The sequence below is a fragment of the Epinephelus moara genome, chromosome 1, assembly GCF_006386435.1.
Source record: "Epinephelus moara isolate mb chromosome 1, YSFRI_EMoa_1.0, whole genome shotgun sequence".
NCBI lineage: Eukaryota > Metazoa > Chordata > Actinopteri > Perciformes > Serranidae > Epinephelus > Epinephelus moara.
In genome coordinates this window covers 6959438-6965437 of record NC_065506.1, presented here as the reverse complement: position 1 = coordinate 6965437, position 6000 = coordinate 6959438, and positions in this window count along the sequence as shown.

Genomic DNA, 6000 nt, shown 5'->3' with positions numbered 1-6000 from the left:
AGGCATTGATGTTCCCCGTCAGGATGGTCTCAGTGGTGCAGGAGTAGAAATTCCTCAGTATCTGAGGGGTTATCTGGAATTTCGTCAAGTGTCTCAGGTAAAATAGTTTTAAGTTTCAAGTCAGGCCCTCAGTGATGTGGGCACCAAGGTATTTGAAGCTCTCCACCCTCTCCACCAAGGATATTGAGGGGAGAGTAGTTCCTTGGCTGTTTCTTCCCAAAGTCATCTATCATCTCCTTAGTTTTGCTGACGTTTAGGAGTAGGTTGTTGTCCTGTAAACGCACCATGCTAACTAAGCTAGCAGATAGCATTGGTTAAGGGTTAGCTCCACCCTCTCCTCCAAATATGGTCGCTTCTAGCTCCAAAAAAAGCAAAATAGTGACGGTCAAAATGCCAAACTCAAGGCTTCAGAGAGGGAGTCCATAAACTAATGGGTGACTTCACTGTGACTGCATGCATTATTTCATACAGTCTATGGCTTTCACTTTCACTTATGCTGCATTACTGTTTGCAAACAGTAACCAACAATGCCCTTATAGTACTGTATATCATTAACACGTCTGCCTTTAGACTTAGTCTGACAATACATCTAAAAACCTAGTTTTTAAGTGTACTTAGACCTTAAAAGCAATAGTCAACAAATTACTGGTAGAGCTAAGCTCAGTTTCATTACAATGCGAGTGACATGACTGATATAATTTATTAAAAAGCAACCATCTTTGATGCAAAACCCATTTGCTTACAACACTTGTTTGATGCAGATCTGCAAAGAAACAAATGCAGTCAAACGAACATAACAGAGTCATTCTTTATCATCTCTAAGAGTTGACTTATATGCAAATACAAAGATTATGAAATGCTGCACACCAGGTATGTTAATAGTAGGCTGATAGTAATTGAGATAGCACAATAGACACTGAAGGCCCAGGATACGACGGGTTGGCTGAGCATCCCTCAAGTGCCCCAGAGGAAAGGTGGGGTGCTTGCCATCGACCTGATGCGCCTTGTCTCCAGAGATCTCCAAGTGGCTTCAGGGTCTAAGTGTTAAGGACTGATGTAGATCACAAGAGCAGCTTCCAGATCCTGATGGGCTAATGACAGTTACCATCTTCAAACGGGAAAGCCTACCACTGTGCATCTTTATTCAAAATGGAACGCTTCTTATATTTTGCACATAGGGTGGGAAACTCATGAATAGGAAAGTGAACGAAAATAGAGATTCATCTCATGGCGTCTCTTGAATGCTAAATATAAGATGAAGGCCAATGAGCAAGCCCAGACAGACTTGTCAAACTTTGTGCCTTTACTATCCTTTGTCTTAGCACAGTTGTCATGTACAGCCTGTACCCGTATGAAATATTAATTTTGCATAATAACTTTCAAAGGGGAATAAAGCACAGAGTTAATTATTAATAGCATGTGTATTCAAGGCATCTCTCTTTTTTCAGACGCACCAAAATATTGCGACAGTTGCCACTCGAAGGAAGAGAATCCCCATAATGCCGTGCTGAAGCAGAAATGACAATCACTAAACACTGATGCAAGTTCCACGAAACATCTAACCTACATTTCACAGGTGTCAGTGGGAAATTCACCAGCGCTCTGCACTTTCTTGTCTTCTCCTCAGCTGGGAAAACTGAAGTCCCTCCTGCTCTTCATATTTATAGCATGTGTTAAACTGATAAACATGTAACAGCAGTTTTGGCACAGACCAGACTCCAGGACACATGTGAAATTAGCATGAAAATGGTCCTGCGGCAGTTTCTTTGACAGCCTCTAGCTTTGCATGAGTCAATTCACACTAGAAGGTGGTACAAGAGTGCATTTTACTCCTGTCCCACTCTACTCCCACAAAATAAAATCCTGTCCCATATTAGAACTGCATATTTATATATAAAAACAGACGTATTGTTATTACGAGTCCTCTCCCAGTCATGAGATGAAGAGTGAAACTGACCCCCATCCCATGTGAATCCCGCAAGAATCCCTTGATACACAGGATTCCCTGAAGTACAGTATGTCTTCTTTTCTTTACATTAGGCTTAAAGACATTTGGGCATTGCATCTTGCTGCACACACGCAGCAACATTAGCATTCATTTGGAGTCGTGCCACTCTCTTTTTAGCTCCGTTTTGGTTTCCACCAACTCTAATTTTGCCTGTCTGCTGCTTGGTGCTGGGCAGGTACAATAGTTGACCTTTTTCAATGAAAACCACTGTCTGCTGTGCCTGAAAATGGCACTCATTAAAACTGTAAGAGAGAACCAAAATAGTAAAGCTGCAGACCATAAAACCAAAATGATGAGTTGAAAGATGCTAAAATGCTCCACAGAGTCGAAGCGAATGAACTGTTAGTCACGCCAGGGACCAAGCAGCAATTTTTGGGGCAGAAAAATGAAGCCAACATGAAAGTGCCCAAAACTGCAGCTCTTTGAATGGCCACTTGAGGCTGGCTCCAGAAGCCAGTCAGTTCCCACAGACCCCCATGTTAAAATGCCCGAATTTACAGCACAAATGAACATTTTTACAGCCTGGCACAAATAATGAGTGACCGGCTGTCTGCCGATAACTTCCTCGGCTTCTCAGTCAGATCCATCACTCGCTCCTCCACAGTGCCAGCCTCTTGCCCAAATAAGGTCACTTCTGGCTCTAAAAAACCAAGATGATGACGGACGAAATGCCAAACTCGAAGCCTCAGGGAGGGTGTCCACAAAGCAATGGGTGACCTCACAGTAGCTACTTTTATTATTTTTACAGCTTATGCCAGGGAAACGACGTTGAGTATAAAGAGGAGCGCTGTTGAGACATTTTCGAAAACAACCATAATGGTTGCAGCTGAGGTGGAACCATGACAGCTCCCCATAAATGAAGCCAAAACATCTCGATCACCCCCTGGTGGCTGGCTGTAGTCATTAACCCTGCCTACTCCATGTTAGCAGGTGGGAAATGGGCCAAACCAAAAACTTCAAATATCCTCAAATAGATTTTTCCTAAAGATGGTTTCTGGCATCTTAGGTAGTTCTCATCATGTTTTTAAATACTCAAGTTATAACTAGTTATAACTAGTTATTTGATGCTATGAAAAAGGGGGGTGGGGGATGGGGGTGACGTCATGACTGACAGCTATGTGTACCAGTCAGTGTGCTAGCTGTCAATGGCATTGCTCGCAATTGGTTGGACAAGTGTGTGGGAGGAAACTCGATACCGCGCAGATCGCTATTACGCAAATGGCGGCACCACAACATGACGCCACCAACTGTAACCAGGGTATTTTGGCTTCATTTTTATACAGTGAAAGGATGCAGAGACGCATTGTCTCTCATACAGTCATTGTGTAGAACTTTTTGTTGATGTAGGCTATTTTTTTTTTTTTTCAAATTCTCATAGCAAAATGGCAACACATATTTATGCTACACCATCAAAGCTCATCTCTGCAGCCTGTTAACATCTGTCCGTCGCTCAGTCCTACATCACATATTTAGTGGCTCTGACTGGTTGTAGGTCTTACCGATTGCATCCAGAAGAAATTTGGTCTACAGCTGTTGATAATAAGCTTCCCGTCTAAACTGAACTAAGAGGTGACTCACATTTGCGATTTAATCTGCCGATGTAAGGCTAGTGAACTGAAGAGTGGGGTAAAATTCTCTGCGGGCTCTTAACTATTAGTGACCCCCTTTACGTTACAAAAAGTCATTCGATCCATTTAAAAAATGAAAACATGACTGTAGCAGTTTTAGGCACCTGTCACTCAGAATAAATGCCACTTTTAAGATTGTGTAACCATCCTTTTCTGTCATACAATTATACCATGAGACAAACAGCTAGATTGCACAGATACAGTGTGCATGCATGTGGGTGTGTGTGTGTGTGTGTGTGTGTGTGTGTGTGTGTGTGTGCAGACAGCAAGGCCAAGGTCAGTTAATTTGAAGTGGCTACGTCATAAACCCATCAGGCGTCAGTAGGGGAGGAAATCAAGCAAGCCGCTCTGATGAGGGGAAATGCTATCTGCTAGACAATGGATATCTCATTTACTGCATTTCTGTCCCATTTCAGCACACTTTGCCCAGAGCCCGTTAATATGCACGTTATCCGACTGCGCTGAGGGGGCGCATGGAGCCAGCGAGGGGGGGGTGGGGAGGTTTAAAGGGAGGGCGGCTGAGGCGAGACGGACCATTTCAGTGTCAATTTACAGCAATTCCCGCCGTCAAAAATGAGAGGGAAAAAGTGAGAGTACTTCCCATTTTCTTCCCAGATCTTTTAGTTTAATTCAATTGGACCTTTCAATACCTTATTTATGACACACAGGAAGCATTCGCCCTATTGCATTATGGGGAGAAGGGGAGAGATAAAGACGCTGATTCTTTAAAGCTCTTCGGCACAAAAGGAGATAAAAGCAGATAAAAAGAGGAGTGTGTTTTTCATTGTGTTCTGTTCTGTAAGGGAGGAGAGGATTAAGTCGCTTTATAATGCTGCCTGTCTGTGTTCAGGAGACAAAACACAAGCTAACACATTTAACTAAACTCAGACGGGGGCTATATTTGACTTCTGTTCGTACTCTCAAAGTGACGACACACCAAACTTACACCTAGAAGTTATCAGGTCCTTCCATCAGTTGATCAAAGTGTTTTAACCCTTTAGCTGGGGATATACAAAATGTACTACATTTAAGCCTTCTCTTTAACTTATTCTTTAATATTAAAGCAGCTGTGCGGAACTTTTTACCATTCATAAAACTGTCCCTAGTTCGTATCACCCCCCCTTGAAGATCCGCATATTTATTTGAACCCAACAGCGACAAAAGCCTTTCTCTATATGGCTATTTAACGTAGCCTCGCTCGGGTCGGACACAGCGAAAGTCAGCAAACCAGAATACGGCACCCGGAGGCGGAAGTGATTCTGCTCGCCCACAGCGGCCCGCAGCCATTAAACCATAGAAGAAGAAGGAGCCGTGTTTACGAGTAGGATTTAAGAAACAGGCTAAATGACATGTAGTAGGGAGAAGTGAATGATTTCGGACACATTGCACACTCTTGTACAGTAGGTGGTATGCACCTGGAAGTTGTTTGCGATCCGCCAATAAATTGAGAGAAGAAGAAGAGCCGTGTTTACAGAGAGTGTTCTTCGAGTAAGCGGTACGCAACGGGCGTTGCTGAACACATAACAGTTTTACCAGATGTATCTATAAGGACTTGGTTGTACTTTCGATGTCATGGCGGATAACGAAGGAGCACCATCTAAAAGAAAAAGAACAGAAGAAGGCTAAACGGGACAGTGATAGGGCTCGAGCCCAAACGCGTGTAAACCTTGGCTGGGCATTCACCAAGTGGAGAGAGCTGAGAGATTTGAAAGGTTTTAAAACTGATCCCGAGTTGGCCCTTTTCCTAATCGACAGGTATGTAATTTTTGTTTTTATTACAACAAATGCCACAAAATTTTCTGTGACCATGAACACAAATATACAGCAGGCAGTTGTCCTCAATTTATAAGAAATTCAGGGCTACACCAGAACATAATTTTTCTCTTGCTCTCCAAAATGCATGCGGTAATTGCCGGTTGCAGTCGAGATTTTACAAATGAAGCCAAAGGCTGCAGTCGGAATTTTACGACACCAGGCTGTGGGTGTCATACCGCTTCGACCAAAAGGGGCGCTATAATCAACGAAAACGGAAAGTTCCGCACAGCTGCTTTAAGGCCCAGACATACCAAACCCACTTCAGAGAGCTAGCGTTGTATCATGTCACCGTGTCTTGGCCACACTGCAGCGGCTACAGTCAACGGTCAACCAGCACATACGTTCTGCTCCTGCGTGAGAGGACATAACGATCCGCACCAGCAGATGGCGGTAATCTATAATCCTCATTCAAAAAGGGAAACAGGAAAATAGCATAGGCTATGTGTCGTGTGCCAGTGAACAACAACACAAACCATCAGGAAATGTTTCTGCTGAAGAGCTCAATGGCTAAAGAAAAATAATCTTACCTTATGTAATAAGTTGGTTTTG